This window comes from Terrapene carolina, unplaced genomic scaffold, assembly GCF_002925995.2.
Source record: "Terrapene carolina triunguis isolate 2854851 unplaced genomic scaffold, T_m_triunguis-2.0 Scaffold96, whole genome shotgun sequence".
In the NCBI taxonomy this organism is placed as follows: domain Eukaryota; kingdom Metazoa; phylum Chordata; order Testudines; family Emydidae; genus Terrapene; species Terrapene triunguis.
Window position 1 is genome coordinate 63697082 of NW_020664447.1, and position 20706 is coordinate 63717787.

Consider the following 20706-nt stretch of genomic DNA (forward strand, 5'->3'; position numbering starts at 1 on the left):
GCGGTGATTTAAAGGGCCCAGGGCTCCAGCCACTGCAGGGAGCCCTGGGCCCTTTAAATCCCCACCTGAGCCCTGCCACCACTACCCCAGTGGTGGCAGGGCTCCGGCGGCGCTTTAAAGGGCCCAGGGCTCCCCTCAGCGGCCGGAGCCCCGGGGCCTTTTATTCGCCCTTGAGCCCCGGGGCTCCCAGCCGCTTCTGAAGCTGGTAGCTCCGGGGTGATTTAAAGGCCCTGGGGCTCCCAGCCACAGCCGGAGCCCCAGGGCCTTTAAATATTGAAAGGCCCCACCTCTTCCAGTTGAGGCCACGTCTCTTCCGGTTGAGGCCACGCCCCCGCTCAGGACTCCAGCGTACCGGTAAGTCCTTTAAGTTACTTTCACCCCTGAGTGCACTCCATTCCAGTCTGACTCATGGTTTTTGAACTGTTGGGGTTGGCAATATTGAGTTTCTGCAGTGTGACCTGCAATGGAGTACTCCATCGCGGGAGGCTGGGAGAGGCAGGGTTTGCAATAAGGAAATTGGCATTTGTGATGCCCCTTTCTTCCAGTGTGGAAAGTCCCTCTTGAGTTAGGTATCACAAGGCCAGAAATGGTCCAGAACAAAGGGAATTGGAGTGGACTGGCCTGTATGTCTGACTGCCTGGGGTCAGTTACTTTCCAATACACCTGGGTTCCCCTTAGGAGTTACTAGCTGTCCCTAAATTCAGGGGCTGGGACTAATTCTCAGTGGCCTGCATGCAGAACAGTTAGGAGCCTGTGTTCACTTTATGCAGCATCATGACAGGAGGATGTTGCGTTGTTTGGTTCAGTTGCATCACATGGGCAACCCTGTATTAATGCGTACCAATGTTGTGATGCAATGTCACCGTTTTGCTACATGACTTTAGAATGTCCCATGGGATATGCACTAATTGTTGTGAGTCCTACCTTCAGCCTCCCAGGGAGGGTCAGACTGAGGTGCTTTTCTCCCATGCAGTAAGGTCAGTAATTCAGTCTCCAGTGTTTAGGAATGTGCCTGAGAGAGAAATAACATGAGCTCAGCACAGAATGATTTTTGTAAATGCCAGTCCAGATGCATAGTAAGAATGTGGAATTCATGCCTAGAGATGGTCCTTTGCAGACCAAAGCTGAGAGACTGTAGTGCCCAGCCGTAGGGGAGAAGAGGAATGACTTGGTTGTATTAAGTCAGTGGTCTCCAGCCTTTTTATGCATAAGATCACTTTTTGAATTTAAGTGCAACTCAGGATCTGCCCCGCCCCTTCCCTGAGGCCCTGCCCATCTTACTCCATCTCCCCTCACTCCATCGCTCGCTCTCCCCCACCCTCACTCACTTTCACCAGGCTGTGGCAGGGTATTTGGGTGTGGGAGCGGATGTGGGCCCTGGGCTGGGGCCGAGGGATTTGGAGTGTGTGGGAGGTTCCGGGCTGAGCCTGGGGCAGGGGGTTGAGGTACAGGAGAGGGTGAGGGGTGCAAGATCTAGGAGGCGGTTTGGGTGCAGAAGGGGGCACGGGGTGCTGGCTCCGGTAGGGGGCTCAGGGTGAAGGGTTGGGGTGCGGGCTCCCACTGGGCAGCACTTACCTCGGGTGGCTCCTGGTTGGCGGCGCAGCAGGGCTAAGGCAGGCTCCCTGCCTGCCCCAGCTCCACGCCGCTCCCGGAAGCAGCCAGCATGCCCCTGCGGCCCCTCGGGGGGGCATGTGGCTCCGTGCGCTGCCCCTCCCTGCAGGTACCACCCCCACAGCTCCCATTGGCCGCACTTCCCCAATCCTGGCCAATGGGAGCTGCGGGGGCAGTGCTTGCAGGCTGGAGCAGCGTGCGGAGACCCCTGCTCACCCCCCAGGGACCACAGCTGTGTGCTGGCCGCTTCCAGGAGCGGCGGGGGACTGGGGCAGGCAGGGGTCCTGCCTTAGCCCCACTGTGCTGCCGGACTTCTAGTGGCCGGAGATCACGATCGACTGTCAGAAGCTCCAGGATCGACCAGTCAATCACGATCTACCAGTTGGTGACCACTGTATTAAGTGTAAAGGAGATTGTTCATAGAGGTTGCTAGACACAGACTCTAATTCTCCCTGGCTCTCTAGCTCCCAGACTTACTACACTACCACATAGAATACCCTTAGCTGTCTTCCTCACAATTTTCTATAGCAATCATCATCATTGTCCTGGCTTGGACTGTGGAACTGCTGGCTGCAAAAGTCACATTGGCAGCAGGGGCCAAGATGGAGAGAGAAGCTTGTACTGTCTCCACTCAAACTGAGAGAGACAAGGCGGGTGAGGTAATACCTTTTATTGGACCAACTTCTGTTGGTGGGAAGGAGATGCTTTTCAACTTCACAGAGCTCTTCAGGTCTGGGGAAAGTAACCAGAATGTCCAAGCTATGTACAAGGTGGGTCAGATTATTTAGTGTAAGGGGTTTACACATGTTGTAGGAGAGGACTTAAAATGAAATGGGCAATGAACACCTCTGCAGTCATAAGACAATGGAGAGTTAATAGACAGCAGGGTGTGTTACAAGTTGTTGTAATGGACCATAAAACCAGTAAAAAGAACAGGAGTACTTGTGGCACCTTAGAGACTAACACATTTATTTGGGCATAAGCTTTCGTGGGCTAAAACCCACTTCATCGGATGCATGCAGTGGAAAATACAGTAGGAAGGTGTGTGTGTATATATATATATATATACACACACATACACAGAGAACATTAAAAAATGGGGGTTGCCATACCAACTCTAATGAGACTAGTCAATTAAGGTGGGCTATTATCAGCAGAAGAAAAAAACTCTTGTAGTGATAATCAGGATGGCCCATTTCAAACAGTTAACAAGAAGGTGTGAGTAACAGTAGGGGAAAAATTAGCAAGGGGAAATAGTTTTTAATTTGTGTAATGACCCATCCCAGTCTTATTCAAGCCTAATTTAATGCTGTCCAGTTTGCAAATTAATTCCAGTTCTGCAGTTTCTCGTTGGAGTCTGTTTTTGAAGGTTTTTGTTGTTGTTGAAGAATTGTGACTTTTAGGTCTGTAATTGAGTATCCAGGAAGGTTGAAGTGTTCTCCGACTGGTTTTTGAATGTTATAATTCTTGACGTCTGATTTTTGTCCATTTATATTTTTGCGTAGAGATTGTCCGGTTTGGCCAACGTACATGGCAGAGGGGCATTGCTGGCACATGATGGCATATATCACATTGGTAGATGTGCAGGTGAACGAGCCCCTGATGGTGTGGCTGATGTGATTAGGTCCTATGATGGTGTCCCTTGAATTGATATGTGGACAGAGTTGGCAACGGGCTTTGTTGCAAGGATAGGTTCCTGGATTAGTATTTTTGTTGTGTGGTGTGTGGTTGCTGGTGAGTATTTGCCCCAACCTGAAGCAAATACTCACGCAAAAGGAGCATACTGAAGCACCCGCAGTGCTGCCTACTCTGGATTGTCAGCTGGGCACCATTCTCTACCTCCAAACTCATGGTAATAAAATAAAATGAATGTGCTTCAAATGAATGTGCTTCAAATATTTTTTTTAAATGGCGAGAGCCTTGCTGTACAGTGACTGGAATGCCCTTCAGGCTTGTTCACTCCTCCTAACACCCCAGGGCAGAGGCATGTTCCGCACCAAGAGCTGAAAGCTGCTGCAACAGACTATAGGAAGTGCAACTCTGGATTGTCACAGAGGGCCGGTCTTGGGAATGCTGGGGGCTGGGCATGTGATCTGACTTTGGGAATGGGGAGTGGGGAGGTGGCAGGAGTGTGAGTCTTTAAATTTTTTTTAAAATGCTTTTTAAAAAGGGGAAAATACATTTGGCAAGATATTCACCTAACAAGGCTCTTGGGTGACATTTAGACACATTTGTGCAAGTTAAAAAAGGATCTGGCATCTTGCCGCTTCACGGGGCAGGCGTAGAAGAGCAAACAAAAATAAAAGAGGGTTACTCGATGCGGAGCTTTGTTTTATTTACACCAAATGTTTTGCCCACTGATATTGGCTGAGCACTATCACAGCCAGTAAAGGGCCTTGAGAGAGGAGTCATTGTCCTCATTTCTAACAAGGAAAGATAATTGTTGCACCAGCCTCTGATCGCTTTCACTAGGCACATTTAATCTGAGAGACGATAGGAGCATCTTCTGTCTACTACAGGCCTGAGAGCATGGCCTGCAGACCTGAGAGAGTAATCACACTGAAAGATTTGTTCATCATTTCCCAGAGACACAAAGGGGAGAAATCTTTGTCACTGTCTCTTTCCTGCTCTGAGTTCAGCTAGTGCAGTTTGACTGTGGTGGCCCCCACTCCTGCCACGACCTTTATATCCCATCAGAAACAGCCTTGACAAGCATTTATTACTGGGTTTGACAACTAAGCTTTCTCTCTTTAAAAGGGAAAATCTGAGGTGTGCTTGGTGGGAAGCTGGTGATGTTCACTTTGCTCTGAAGCATCTTGTTCTCCTGGCTGTAGAGATGTGGGAGCCGCTGTGCACTTGTATGTATGATGCATATATGTTCTCCTTGGCATACATGAGCACCTCTGTAGATGTCTAGGCATCTGTGAGTATGCCTGTAGCTATGTGGACTTGTACTTGTGCACACTCTGGGTGTGGATGCATTTATGTATGTGCTTCTGGGGATGTATGTGGGTCTGTGCATGTTTACAATTTTGTGTGCGTGTATGTGTGTGCCTGCATGTGTATTTGAACTCCTGTGTGTAAACATGCATCTACTGTGGATGGGTGGCTGAGTGTGTACAAAGCTTATCTGTGCCTCACCTGTGTGTGTTCACCTGAATATATGTGAGCGCAAACTGGGTGTGCATGACGGTGTACTCATGTTTAGAGATGCCCATTGAGACTGCAGATGCACTGCAACTTAGATATAATAAATGCCTTGTGTACTCTATGGCAAACTGGACCTACTTTCTGTGGCAAGGCCCCAGGATTCTAAGGTATTCTGGTGACATTCTGGAAATTCTGTGGCAGCTTCAGATAGTGTTTAAAAGTGGAGGTGTCTATGCGACTGAAGACCAATATGAATATTCTAATGAGCACAGCATTCCCTGTGTTTGTTTTGATGGTAAATTGAATATAATAATAATAATAATAATAATAATATATGGAGATATCCTATCTCCTAGAACTGAAAGGGACCCTGAAAGGTCATTGAGTCCAGCCCCCTGCCTTCACTAGCAGGACCAAGTACTGATTTTGCCCCAGATCCCTAAGTGGCCCCCTCAAGGATTGAACTCACAACCCTGGGTTTAGCAGGCCAATGCTCAAACCACTGAGTTATTCCTCCCCCGCTTTTTATTTTACATCTGTTTTACATTGTCGCTGCATTTTCAGTTTTCGGCATGCTAGAGATTCTGCACGGGCAGCGAGTAATGACATCCTAGGAGCAGTCAGTGGGGGGAACTGGAGGGGCCAGTTGGCACCTGGGGAATGGTGAGAGGTAGTTTGGCATTGCAGATGAAGCAGTTGAGCTGGGTTATTCTACTAAAATGATCAGCATGGAAATAGTTAACCAAGCGGATGTTGAAATTGCCATCTTTAAGCATCAGTCACCAATTCATTATTTATTTATGTATTTGTATTGCCATAGTGCGTAGGAGCCCCAGGCATAGACCAGGACCCCAGTGTGCTAGGCACTGTACAAACACAGAAGAACCAATATGGAAGTTCATCCCTCTCAGACCTATGGTTTCAGTATTCCTGCAGAGCCAAGACATCACTACATTGGTTTACACTTGGCTTGGGGTTTGTGCCCATTTAGTCCTAAACCTCTCTTTTGAGACTATCTAAAATTAAATGGGGTACGTACCTTGAATTTCCTCCTTGCCACTAACCTCACTTACTGAGTACTCAGCACCTCCTACAGCTTCACTCTGGTGTCAGTAATGACTACTGCCCTCTTCTGAATCATGAGCACCCACTCCCAGCATCACAACATCCCCTAGCACTATGACAGGGCAATAAGGTTAGCACTGACTCCACAGAGTGCCGGCTCCCTATGGAACCTTGTTACTCCACATCCCAGGGTCCGGCTGCAGAAACAACTGCTAGGCCAGGTGCATCTAATTTTTGCTTTTAAAGCAGCTGGGCAAAAGGTTGGCAGTGTTTCAGCATCCTCTTCTGCTGGAAAGGAAGGCAGGTGGCTTTCTCTGAACATGCCACAATTGAATTAGAGAGACCCATTAATAATGTCAAGTATCAGGGGGTAGCTGTGTTAGTCTGTATCCACAAAAACAACAAGGAGTCCAATGGCACCTTAAAGACTAACAGATTTATTTGGATGGTTTTTTACCCACGAAAGCTTATGCGCAAATAAGCTGTTAGTCTTTAAGGTGCCACCGGACTCCTTGTTGTTTCTATTAATAATGGTGAGTCAACTTAACTTAATTCTCTCAACCTGCTAACGAGAACCCTTTAGAAGGGATAGGAGGAGAATGACAGGGTGCCTGGCATCAGCCGAAAGGGAAAAATAATTCAGTCCATGTGTTTCTAGCAACAGTAGTTTAATCTATTTAGGCTCCACTATGGTGCCCATCACTATGCTAGGAGTTTGTTTCAGTTATATGGGCCATTTGAGACACACACATACTAGCTGCATTTCCTCAGTACATAAATTGTGCATTAAATAAAGTATCTGTATACCCCTTTAAATTGTTATGTGATCTGTATAAAACACAAACAAAAATCCTGCATTCAAAGATCATTAAGTTGCCAAGTCAAGTACACAAAAGATAGGAAATGACAGCATTAAGTTGTCAGTGCAAACTTAATTCTGTCCTCTTGTGTGTATGCATTATGAGACAGTCGTTAATCACATGCTATTTTGGATCCTACCTCATTCACTGTACAGCATGGATGGTGCTCAGGGCTGTGTAACAAATGAAGCTGTTGTCTGTAGGACTCCTGTCTTATTTGCTGTAGAAGATAGGTGTGCAGTGAATGAGGCAGGGAACTGATAAAATATGGTCATGTGTTAAGAAGGCTGAATGCCATGCAAGATAACTGGATTCTATCCTTGGCTTTACTTATTTCTTCCAAAAACAGTCAAAAATTATAATGATAAGTGTTAGGCAATAGAGATGTAAGGATTGGTATACTCCCCCTTGTGTGTGTGTGTGAGTGTATTCTCTTAAGAAGAATGGTTTTGGAAGCCAATCTGCTTATGTAGCTGAGGATGGACTCCTGAAACTCTGCCGGGAGGGGAAAGAAGGGGAGACAGAAGATATTTTTAAAAGATTTGGTGCTTAAATTCCCTCCTGGCCTCCATTTGTGCTGAGAAGTGTGTAAGAAGTAGATAGTTCCTCCAGATGTCCACTATTGAGAGAAACACACCAGTAGGTCTGTGGACAGCAAATGACCGACTCCTAGGCAGGGTGCTCCTACTTGGCAAGGAACGAAAGGAGAGTGAGTGGGTGAGCCTCTAGGTGTGTGTTAACGTAGGATGAGAAGGGCAATTATAAAATTGGAAGATAGGAAAGGAGAAAAATGGATGCAGGTAGAAATAGCTGTTAAATGCAATCTATCCCACATGGACATTACAGGATTGTTCCCTACAGGAGAGTCTCCAGCACTTTGTTTAGCTGAGAGTCTAGTTTAAACTCAATCACCATTTCTGTTACTATGACTTACATTGCAGTAGTGCCAAAAATGTGCTAGGTGAGTTACAAACCCATAGGATGAGAATGGTACATTCCTATAAGTAACGTTCTTAAGCAAATCTTCCAACTGTGGAGCAGCATTGTAATCATGGTGCTTTGCTTCAAAAGTAAGGAGGAAAAGGGCTGGGTTTTTCACAAGGGCTCGACACCCAAAAGCAGGACCAGATTTTCAAAGAAATCTACTCCCATTTTGAAAATCTTCCCCCAATTGTGGGTGTTAAGCACTTGAAAATCTGGCACTGGGCTCTTGAAGATCTGACCTCTTATTTCCTAAATGATGGAGCTCCCATCTTTTCCCATGAGAGACTATTCCACAGACAGCATTGGGAAACCTGTCCTGATAGGTTAAATTTTCCTTTTGCTCAGTTTCAATTTGTTACAGCTAGTTAATAATAGCTAAATCAATAGTGATGGTGATTAGTACTGTATCAATGCAATTACTTATAGTGGCCACAGAATCATCCAAGTTCCAGATGAAAATGACCTACTGGATCTTATCTAGTCCCTATCAGTGCAAGATTGTTTCATACAGCCTATTCTCCAGTGCTTTGTCCTGTCCAGTTTTAAATCATCAAAGCAATGGGACTTCCAGGACTTACACTTGTTCCCTATATAATTAATAAATATTTCTCCAGACTCCTTCTGAATTGTCCTTTCGCTTAATTTCGTTGTGCTAGTTTGACCCACCCTAAACAATTTTCTCCTTCTTGTTTGTGCTATTCCAATAATTAATCAATTGCTTGATTGAACTACTAAAGTGAGTTTTGTGGAGATATGGGAGAGGGAAGTGATCTTTCTCTGTTTGTATTTCAGCCCATTTAGCTTTTCATGCCAGAACTAGAAGAATTCCTTTTTGCAATGGACAATGATGCCTGATCAACCAAAGCGGCACTGGGCACCTCTCCTCTGAAGGACAGATCTAAGACACTGGGGGTGTCTGTTTTTCAAGTTATACTGATTTGTTCTGTTACTGCAGAAAACTGTAAAACTTTTTTTTTTAAAGGTTTCCTTATGTACTACAGTATTCTACAGTGACTGGTCAAAACACTATTCTGCAGTCGAGTGTTACCGTAGAACATGGGAGCATTTTTTTTAATACATCCGGGAGTATCAGATGGAGTCCTTTTTATCAATAAGTCCCTGATACTTCAGTGTGGGGGCTGGTAGCTGGTAAGGAGCATCTCTGCGCTGAGGAAAGTTGTTATACAGCCCACATGTCTGTCTGTTTAACCTGTCTATTTTAGGGTTTTCTATAGCTAGCGTTGCCATAAGCTCTGTTGTCTGTGCAGGAAGAGATCAGAATGCAGAGGTGGAGAGGGCAAATAAGTGGAGAATAGTGGGTCATTGTGAAGGCTGCTCCTCTCTCACTCCTGCCTCGTAGCACTAACTGCATTTCTGCCCCCATCCAGTAGGAGACACTGATGGATTGGGCCTGGCCCTACTGAGTGCTCACCTTTAGGGGCTGGTGAGAGAGTGAAAAAGAGAGGAGGGGATGGTGATATCCAATTAAAAATATGCACAAGCCTTCTTATAACACAGAGAAGAGGAAAGGGGATGATCCCAGGTGCACAGGGCTTTTGTGCGACTCATCGAAGTTCAAAAGCAATGGAATGAAAGTTGATACTTTTCAAGTGAGCTGCCTCTGAGTGTTACACAGGCATTTCCTTGGGTGGTTTCTCCTCTCTCCCTTCTTCTATGGCAGTCTCTGGTTGACAGAGTTGAAGGAACAGATAAGAGGCAAGAGAAGGAGAAGCCTCTGTGTGTGTGTGTGTGTGTGTGTGTGTGTGCTTGGCTACTTCAAACAGCATCTGTGGCATCCCTAGCATTAGCTTTTCCCTTGGCTCTGCAACGAGTAGCCAGGGCTTTTTGTCCTTGCTGTTCAATAAGTAGCACGGTTATAGTGGGAACAGTTTATGCCTTATCGGTGTTGCTCGCTCTTTGTTTCCCAATTGTAACAGATGCCTAGAGCTTAAAGCTATCGCCTGCCGGACGCTCATGCAAACTCTGGTGTAAGCATTTGCAGCGCCACTGGGGTTTTGCTGCAGGATCTTTACACACACACACACACACACACACACACACACACACACACACACCTTTGTTATGCTCAGATACAGGTGGGTAAGGGGAGCATCTAGGATGAGAAAGCAGATGCTTTGTTTGCCTCCGTGTGACTTGCGTGTGCACACGCCCTTTGAGTTGCGGTAGGAATGAAGGATTTGATGGGATAGGGAACTGCTGGAGTCTCTTGAGATCTGAAGCGTTAGAGAAGCTTGTGCGGACTGGAGCCTGAGTTAGGAGGGTGTGCAGATGTTCTGGAGGAAAAGGAGGTTGTTGTTTTTTTTTTTAAGTGGTTCACGTTTCTCCCTTCTATGTTTTCGTTCAGCTTCTCTGCTGGAGACTCAGTGTCCCAGGGATTTCCCTGGTTTGCTGTGAATGGGCCTGGGGTGTATTCAGGTCTATTGGTGGTTTTGCACAGATGTGTTGTGTGCCCATTTGAAGTCACTGGAAGCTGCAGGATCAGGCTCTACATATTGTAGGGGTACCAGCAGGGAGCAGTTAGTTTTATCCTGGACTGTCTCTAGTCCTATCTTAACCCTAGCGTGCAGGGCTGGCTCCAGCATTTCTTGTGCCCCAAGCAAAAAAAAAAAGCCGCGATCATGATCGGCGGCGGAAATTAAAAAAAAAAAAAAAAGCCGTGCTTGGCGGTGGCAGTTCAGCGGCAGGTCCTTCGCTCCTAGAGGGAGTGAGGGACCTGCTGCCCCCGAATTGCCGCAGGGGCCGCCCCCTCCCTTGGCCGCCCCAAGCACCTGCTTGTTAAGCTGGTGCCTGGAGCCGGCCCTGCTAGCGTGACCAAGCTCTACACTCTGCATCTTCTCCTGAGAGATGCATCTGCAGCTCCTGTGACATCATTGCATGATGCCTTCCACATTATAGATGATACATGGAGATTGTTAGCAGGGCGATAATATGGATTCTCTATAGGCGGGGGTAGGGGGGTATTTTGTTTGAGAGCCCTGCTAACCAAACTATGCTATAGACTCCCCTGCATAGTCAATAACCTGGTGATAACATGGTTGGGGGAGGAGGGGAATTGCTGTCAGCAACGCCCAGGGAGAGTTTGATAGACCCACAGGAACCACATTGTACAATGGTTGTTTCATCTGTTGAGAGCCAAGGGCCGGGGGTGGGGGGAAGAGGGGTTCTTTATATGGCATTATCAGCTGTGCCTATGTGTAGGTTTGCCACAGACAATGCAGCATGTGTCCTGTGAGAGTTAAAAGCAGCCCAACGGCGCTCCCCGCTTTCTCCTTTTGTCCTTCCAATCTTTCGGTTTTGGCTGCTCTGACCTTCTTTCTGTTCATCTTGTGCACACTGACAAGGTATACATCTTAGGAAATTACACCTATCAGCGGCTCCCACATGAACAGCCTGGGCCGCAGGAAACGCTTCACTCTTTGTCTGCCTGGCAGTGAGACACTTGTGTCATTGAAGGATTTTTCTCCCCCTCCCTCTTTTCTTTTCTTTTAATTCTCTTCTTGGCGTCTGGGGAGGCCACAGCAAACACGCGTCACCTGGCAGTTATTGCTGTGAGATGAGCAGGTGATTACAGGCAAAAGCCAGGCAAGATGATAGGTGGGAAGAAAGAGGAAAAGCAGAGGGAAGCCTTTGCAGTGTGTCTATTAGGGAGTTCGCTTTTCATTAGCACAGAAGCCAGTTTAAAGGAGCAAAAGCAACAGCTTTTCCAGCTTTTCATTTTTGCGTCAGACAAGGTTTCTTTGAGCTCCAAAGGAAAATAAAAATCTCCTCTCCACTCTTGTGGGTAAAAATGAAAATCATTCCCTGTTTATTGAAATTGACGTTTTAACCGTCTTTATTCCCACCACTTGCTAATCCAGGCTTTCAGGCACTGTTTAAGTTTCCGAGTTAAAGCTCATCAGAAATAATTTCCTAGCGTTTTCCTCCCAGGCTAAGAAGTCATGACATTAATTTTAATATATCAGAATTAATGTTTAGCACCTGTGTGAAAGGGGCCAGAATGATGGACTTTGGAGACTGAAGTCCTCTATTGATCCACAAAAGAGATACAGTCTGAGCTGCGGCAGGCCAAGCATCTTCCAGATGTGTCTTGCCCCAGACTGGAGGGACCATCACTAAGGGTGAGGGCACAAGACTCTACTACTGGCATAGGCAGTGCAACGTCTCCATATAAAAAAGATCCTGTAGACACTGTGGACTAAACTTTTATACCTAGTGTAAATTGGTGGAAGTTACACTAAGGATGAATTTGCCCCAGTCACCACACAGATCATGCAAATTGCAGAGGTTGTCAGGAAGTCTGCTGCCCCGTAGCTGATACTGTCAAGAATAAGGAAAGCTAAGTCCTAAGTACAGACCACAGTTCTTTCCTCATGCTCCATTCAATACTTGGGTTCTGTGCTGAAAGCAAGGGCAATAATTGTTCAATCTCCTAACTGAATCTACCCCACCCACAACCATCAGATGTAGAGCAGGGGACAGAATGCAGGCAAGCCATATTCCCACTCCCTTGCTTATTCTACCATGTTGCCTGTGTGGGTGGGGGCGGGGGGCAGGGAGAGGGTAAATGTGAGCCCCACCCAGGGCTGAACCTAAGCAAGGCACTTGATACCCCACTCTTTAGCTCCAGTGACATACCGTTTGATTCTGACAGAGGGACTAGATGGAGAGGAAACTCATGGCCCGATTTCTAACCTTTTCCACCACCTTGAGGTCTCACAAATCATATGGCCAGCAGGGCCGGATTTACATTCTAGGCGCAGGGGCTTGGAGCCCCCTGCCCGCAGCAGCCAGGAGCTGCGGGGTGCCCCACCACCTGCAGCAGCTCAGAGCTCATAACCACCGCAGACACCCTGCCACTTGACTTTTGGGCATCCCACTGCCCAGCGCCTCTCTGCCCACAGACGCCCCCCCCCCACTGCCCAGGACTCCCCTCACAGCCCCACCACAAATTTCCAGTCCCAAACAGACTGCCCAGTGCCCCAATACATACAGACTGCCCCCCACCATTGCCCCACTGCCCAGAGCCTCCCCCCCTACAAAACTGCCCAGAGACCCACTCTCCCAAGCCCTGGCCCCAGGCCACACTCACCGACCCCACTGGGACAGGACTCTCTCTGCCGGGCTAAGCGAGGAGCGGTCCAGCAGGGCTGCGTACGGCCGTTTCCCTCTCAGCTGGCCCCAGACCCGCCCCCTGCTGGGATTAGGAGCAGCAAAATTTGAATTTTTAGGTGCCCCTAGAATGCCAGTGCCCCAGGCACGTGCCAAAATGGGAAATCCGGCCCTGATGGCCAGTAAGACTTGGCCAAAAGGGCTGAGCTCTGCTCTTCAGATTGGCCCAGCACACACATGCCTTCCCAAACAGTGCCAAACAACCAACTTGAACTTTCACTACAGATCAGACCAATCGTCAAACTCAGAATCTTTATCTAAAGTTCATAAAAATTTGATTAATTTCTACCCACCTCTGTACTACCTTGTTTCCACCAGGACAGGAAGTGGAGGTAGAGAAATCTCAGGAAAAATTACAGTCATTAGAAGGTTGGATACTTAAAGAACTGAACCTTCCTCTGATTCTAACAGTTACCTTTGCACCTCCTACCACACCGTTTTGCACTTACCCTGGGCTAGCAGTATGGCTTCAACTCAGGGGTAACCAACCCCTGGAGCTGTGATCAGCTGCTGTTTCCCTCCTCAGCCCTGCTTGCTCTTTTACTTACAAAAACATAACTCCACTGGCTTCCTTGAGTTGCTCAATAGTTACCTTGGTGTGAGAGCGGAATCATGCCCCAAGCCTCCATACTGACTGCTTGTGGCAGTTTGTGCACCCAGGCAGTGATGGTAAGATAATGTTATGTTGATGGGAGATTTTTAGCAGGTGTGAATGTAGCTGGCATCCAGAAATGGAACTGGCTGCTTATCCCATTTCTAGGCCTGGGTGTGTTTCTTTCCCCTGAGATGTGGGGAGACAGGACAATCCTAAGCATATCTGTAACTTGGTCTTAATGTCTCACTGATGCTAAATTAACATTTTAATGATGTTCTGTCCCCCTTTTTGGGGGGGAGGAGGTTGCTTGTTTGTCCTCAAAATAATGGGCCACAAGTTAAACCTTACCCACCCCATTGATTGCATGAGAGTTGCGTTTGTGTGAGAATGAGTAGAATTTGGCCCAGTATTGTTCGTCAGTGTAGCATGTGTTCTTGCGGTCAGAGAGGGAGACAGATGTGCAGTTACCCTGTTCCACCAATGATCTGCATAGACTGTGATGATACTCTGTCCTGTAAAGCAGTGTTTCTAAAACCTTTTTGGGCTCAGGACCCATTTGTGAATGTTTATGGCCTGTCATAACCCAGTACATAGTCTGGGGGTGGAGACCCTGGAGTGGTTTCAGTCAGGTCCTCGGGCAGGTTGCCAGATTTCTACTGCATTAATAGCCACGGTCACTTAAAAATTAGCCTGATCTGTTTATCAAAACAAAGCTACAATTTATTGAAATAGTTTAAAATAAAGTGGTAGGGGATGTTTGAGGGGTACCTGCAGCATCACTCTCGAGGTTGGGGGGCAGTGTTACACTCCCTGTCATAGTGGCAGGGCAGCTGGCACAGGCCCAGGACGCAGCACCGGCCCATCAATCAGTGCCTCCCTGCAGGCCTCTTTCCCCCTTTCCAGGGCAGGGAGCAGGGGCCAGGTCCTGTCACCCTTCCAGGCAGGGCTCTGAGGCCCTGTGGTGGAGCAGGCAGCCCGGCTGAGAGGTGCTTGGTGGCTCCGCATACCTTGCGGGCCAGGCTGGTCACCCCACAATGGCAGCTCCTGTGCTGTGGGGCTGATTGGGCATGGCTCTTGGCTCTGGGCGTTGCAACTTCTAGGGTTACAGTGCTGCTCAGGTCTGGCACTGCTCCCCTGAGTGGACCATGCCACCCTTTGAAACATTCTGGTGACCCAATTTTGAGTCCTGACCCACAGGTTGAGAAACCTTGCTGTAAAGGGGTATGGTACTGCTCTGCTTCTGGCAGGCTGATGGGGAGGAGACGAGCTCTGGTGTTGGGTTTTTCCTTTACTATTTTTTTAAGTCAGTAGGAGACTGACAGCCTTGGAAACCGAAATTCTTGAGTAAAGTACAGAACAGGGACAGCACGACAGCAGCTGTGTCAATGTGCCTCAGTCCTGAGCTGGAGGGACGCTCCTCTAGGGATGAGAGGACACTGCAGCTCCTCGGCCTTCTAGGACTCTGAGAACAATTTTAATGTGGACACCTGGGCACTAGGGATTCTCTGGGAACAGCTCATTCCCCATGGGGTTCAGAAGAACCACCATTTGGTGAGAACCCTTGGTCACAACCATCCTCAGCTGCATTTGATCCAGGCACCAAGAGGCGAAGGAGTCTATATCCAGTGCTAAGCTCTCTAAAGCATGCAGCACCGTCCCTACCTTGTTTTGTTCAATCCTTTCTATAAAGATCACAACTAGAAATTGTTCTTCCCACCCTCTTCTCTATTCATTTTTTAAAAAATGAAGTGGATTATTTTGAACCTTGAGAGACTTATTTTGAGTTTGGGGAGAGGTTTTGAGTCAGTGCCTATTCTATCTGATTCTCTTATCCCAATGATAGAGTAATGAACGGGCTAATGTGAATGTGTCACCACTGGCCTCTGCTCGATGGAATCAGAACTGCTTGACCATGTGTCAGAGACCCAGTTCTGCTAAAGCTAATGGGGATTCTCCTTTGACTTACAAGCTAGGAGCATGTGCTTTTAGAGTTAGAGGCATTGAGTGCTCTCTGTTGTTGGGAGGTTCTGAGTGACCCTTATGTGCAGCAAAGTAATTGACAGCCATGATCTATTAGAAACTATACAAGTAGGCTAAAGTAAGAACCTCTCCAGAACTAGATACAAATCAGATCCCTTCTGAGGTTCCAAAAAGTGTAACTTTTTTTTCCATTATTTTTCATTTTTGCAGCTCTTTGTGGATCTGGTCAGCCAGCAAACTGTAACAAGGCAAATTATCCCCATGGTGGTACCAACCATAGGGAGCCTCTTTCCCTGACACATCCATCCCAGTTCTGCAGACACACAAGCATCTGAAATGTTGTGTTTTTACCTGACACAAATTAAACTTATGACATATGAACCTCATTGGATCGTGACTGAGAGAGAAATCACCCCCATTTGAAGAATAAACTCATTTTACAAAACAAGTATCAGAGGGGTAGCCGTGTTAGTCTGAATCTGTAAAAAGCAACAGAAGGTCCTGTGGCACCTTTAAGACTAACAGAAGTATTGGGAGCATAAGCTTTCGTGGGTAAGAACCTCACTTCTTCAGATACAAAACAAATCTCTCATGCACCAAACTCATATGCATCTGGGAAAACTACAAATCTCCTTTGCAAGTAAATCCCTTGGGAACAGTGCTGTTAAAACTTCCCATTGTAGCGATAAACTTCCTCTTATCACCTAAGATGGGAAAATGCAATTGAAATCTGCCCTCTTCCTGCAATGGTGGTGCTAAATAAATGGGTGGACTGTGAACTACACTACAGAGCAGTAAATACACCCATTGACACCTAATAAAGCAAGGCAGAGTGAAGTTCCAATGCTTTATGGTGTCACCAGAACCCACTGATGTATTTATAGCCGCCTTCACAGTTTTGCCCTTAAACAAAAATAATAAAAAAAAAAAAAAAAAAATTGGGCTCTCTCTGCCCCTCTCCTGTTTCCCAAAAGCAACTGGTCCACCCGTTTCTAGCCAAATGGAGATAAAGGGGAGGTGGTTTGCACCTCCCTTATTTGGGGGCAGTCAGGTCCATTGCAGCCCCTGACCCAGGGTAGGGCAGTTTTAAGTGATGGCCTAACTCTTTGGTGTGTCTCCTGTCCACCCTCCACCTCCCATGCTGTATGCCTACTGCTGCCTAAGTGTGGGGGACTGAGCTTGTGTTAAGGTGGGATGAGAGACAGTTGCAGTGTCTGTGCCCTGTCCTCCTCCCCCTGCAGGCTGTGCGAGCTGCAACAGCCTGGGAGTCGACTGGCACAAATAGGAGCAAGGTCATGGGAAGACAGAGAATAGGGTGGTCCAAGAGGGCATTAAATGGGGATTAACAACAGGAGGAGTATGTTTTACAGAAAGAGGAAGAAGCCTTTCTATTTTTCTACCCCAGCCTTAGGGCAAGCATAGTTGGAGAGGAGAAGAGGGAGAAGAAACTCCCCTGCCGTTTCCCAGAGGTTGTGCCTGTACCTGACGCTAATGCTAGTACAGTTCTTCAAACATGTTCTGCTCCCATGGAAGTTAAGAAGAGTGTTGCCATTGGCTTCTGCAGGAACAGGATCAGGCCCTTAGTTTTTAAAACTTCTAAACCTGCCATCACTTGTCATCGAGGGAACTAGTGACCAAGCTTGTAATATGGCTAGTTCTGTCTCTTTCTGAACACTAGCCACTGAGAGGAAATGTGGTCATGAAACAGCAGATTTGTATTGTATTGTATTGTCCTGATCATTGGCTGGATAGTTATTTTAAAATATATTGTCTGTATTTTAGAAATAAGCTGTTTGGTGATGGGCTACATTTTAAAATCTTTTCTGAGAGAATGACTAAATTCCCCACAATCTGACAAGGTGACAAACATTTCAAGATATTGTAATTTGTACTTGATCATACCTTAGAATTGAGTGGGTCAGAACTTTGGGGGAAAAGGACTGGGGGCTAGTGCCTAACAGGAGACAGGGCTCATAGGCTCTGTAACAACCTCTGAGAGACACTGTAGTCTAATGGTTAGAACAGAGCTAAGAGTCTTTGCTTCTATTCCCAGTTGTTCCACTGTCTCATTTAACTTCAGTGTGCCTCAGTCTGCATATCTTTGAAATGGGATAATAACCCCCTCATGGGATGTTGTAAGGCTAAATTAATTTATTTGTAACTTAATTAATTTGTTAAGCTTTTCAAGTTCCCTGCATGATTGCTACGGTAGATAAATGCAAACGAGAATAGTTCTACTTTCTGGAACACTTCAACCCTCAGTGATGAGTTCCTGACTGCTCTAGCCACTGCTTTAGATAGCTTAAACTAGAAAATAAATTACAAATATGTCACATTAAACTAAAAACTTCAGCTGTGCAGTTCCAGTTGCCCATTCCGAAATGATCATAATGTATCAGGAATGGTTATTCCTCTCAACTGCCTATCAGTGAAGTAGCTCCGAGGTCCATCTAAAAATGCCTTATGTCTGCGCTGTATCAAATCAAAATTGATTTCCAAAAACACTGACTGTGTGATAAATAACTGTGAAATTCGTAGTTTTTCTATAAGTTGAGTAGGTTTCTGGTTGTTTGTGCACCCCTCCCCAAGACAACAGAATGCAAGTTCTCAGACACACAGAGGTTCCCTTTATTTATGAGCCAGGGGTGGTGATTAATAATGATGCTATTGGGAGGCAGTGGGGTTTAGTGGTTAAGGCTCCCAAATGGGAGTCTGGAGACCTTGGCTCTATTTCTAGGTCTGCCACAGATGCACTGAATGACCTTGTGCAAATCTCTTCACCTGTCTGCCTCAGCTTCCCCATGTTAAATGGAGATATTTGTAATGCAAATTGATATGCAGTTTAAGCTCTGAGTGAAGAGTGCTGTACGTACTGAATAGAATTCTTATTTATGAAAGGCAAAATCTGACCATTTGGCTAAGGTTCTGACTCCCTGAGGGTTCAGTGCAAACACACTGGTTTGGACTCAGCCCACTGTTGCAGAAACATAACAAACAACATTCTATAAAACAATGTAAAGGTTTAATGAGCACAGTGATTCTAGGTTGCCACGTGGCTCTGATGCAAGAAGCTAGTTGAAGGCAAATAAGCCTTCATCTAGCAGAATATCCGAAAGCTAGGAAGATACTTCCAGTTAATAAAGGGCGTTGTTATGTGCTTATGTACTGTGCTTAAAGCTGCTGGTGAGAGAGCCTTCTGCTCTGCATCTGCACTAGATTGCATCTGTACATTCCTCCAACTAATTTCAAATCACAGCAGAAAACACATTTCCCCACACAGCAGCCTGCGCCTGGTAATTTCACTCGCCCCCCTCTGCTACTGTTGCGAACTCTAGATCTCTTCAAAGCATTTTGATGCAGCGTTATTGCTTCCTATAGCGTTCCTACAAAGTTAGATTGCATGGCCCGCACTCCAAAGAGTTCCTATCCGCCCAGTCACTGGTGCATCATTCCTGAGCTGTGCATACCCTCGGTGAGATCCGATTGAAGAAGAGCCGGTATAAACCTCCCTGTGTCACAGATGGCCACACCATTTGGCAGTATCTCTCCCCTCCCCTTTTCTTTTCTCTCCCTTCCCCCCCCCCCCCCTTCGCTGCTGGCACCTTGTGGATGCCAAACAAACGGGGGCAGAGAGGGGAGAGAATTTCTCTCCTTTTGATCGGAAGGCTGCGTATTGAGAGCCCCGACGAGGCTGAGGAATCTTGCCGGCTCCCACTCTCCCTATTGGAGTTTCAGAGAAAAGGCTTTTCCTCTCCTTTCCTCCTGCTTTGCTCTCAGCTCTTTCCCCCGTGTTAGAAAGATGCCTCGTTTCTTTCTTCCTCCCCGCAGTGACTGGGGATACAAATACTGTAATTCTATGTCAAAGCCATTCGAAAAGGGATGAGATGGGGTTGGAATGTGCCCAGGTGCCGGGTGGGGCTCGGGAATGTCAGATCATCTCTCCCCTGTGTATCTATAGACCAGGCGGACTAACACGGCTGCTACTCTCCGCCCTGATTTCACCCCAGGAGGACGGACACACACACACAGCCCGATTTCTAACAGATTTGCTAAGTGCCTGCAGCTCCCACGGACTTCAGTTGGAGTTGTAGGTGCTCAGCAGGTCTGAAAATCAGGCTCCCAACTACGTTTGTGTGGTTCGACTCTATTTGCCTCTATTTATACTGAAGCTCCGCGAATGCTGGAGACTGTGGTGACAGGTGCATTAACAATTAGACAGACAGATGAGAGGATGGGCTTGGATACTCCTTTCAAGAACCATCCCTTTAAACGTGGAGGTTCTGAGGCGGAAAGGTCTGGGTCAGTATCCGCAATTGATTTTCTTCCTATGCCTGCAGGGGATTGGCTTTGGGGTTTTGTTTCATGACTTTTGTCTCGATTTATTTTTATTGTGTATTTGTTTGCAGTAATAGATGGACTTCAGGGAACAATCCTGCATTGGCCCTAGTGAGGCAAGTTGTGACTTACATTATGATTTCAGTATAAGAAAAATAGCTGTTAAAAAGCATCGTTAGCCAGAGTAGATTCCAGGAAGAGAGAGGGAGGGAGGGAACGAGTGTGAGTGAGAGAAAGATGTATATGAATGGAGGGGGTGGGACGTCAGCCCCCTACTCCAGCCCCTCCTTTCTCATGAACCAGCCATTGCCTCTGCAGAGTGTTTGGGCTTCACTGATTCGCTCTCTGGAGTGAGCCTATTTGCGTGCGGCTCGCCCATTTGTGAATTTGGCTCCCTAAGTCCTCTCTTCACTTCACCTGGGCTTCCTGGTTGCCTTCACTTAGTGAGCTGCCCCCTGAGCATCCTGCTCCACCTAAGGCTCTCTGTCTCTCCTGTGGATTCTGGACTTCTTTCCTCTTCCCCTTCGCTCTGTCTCTCTCTCTCACTGAGTTCCCTGCCGCCTGGATCCAGAGGAAGGAGGATAACCATCCAGATTTGTGTGTGTGCGCCTAGCAATTCTGCATTGCAACACTTGCTAGTGGAGAAGCAACAGAAACCCCTTTTAATTGGGATAAAAAAAATTCAAAAACCTTCCTAGGGTCTCTGGCTATTTTTTCTTTTGCCCCTCTCCTGTTAAGTGAGAGGCAAGGATCACAGACAGGGAAAGTCATCTATGATCCTGGAGGAACCTGACAAGTGAAAGATCCAGGATCCTTCTTCCTGACATGTGTGGCTTTCCTGATCCCTTCTGGCGGTTTGGTGCAGCAGCAGGGTTCCTGGCACAGTAGAGCCAGCCCTGGGAAACATCGACCTTTAATTTTTGCGTGTAGTTGTTT

General features: G+C 46.9%; 1 protein-coding gene across 2 annotated transcripts in view; it reads left to right on the plus strand.

The window, feature by feature from the left end:
• Positions 1–20706, plus strand: part of NRXN3 (neurexin 3) — a 1356989-nt gene that overhangs the window by 832861 nt on the left and 503422 nt on the right. The gene's annotated exons all lie outside the window — the stretch shown is intronic.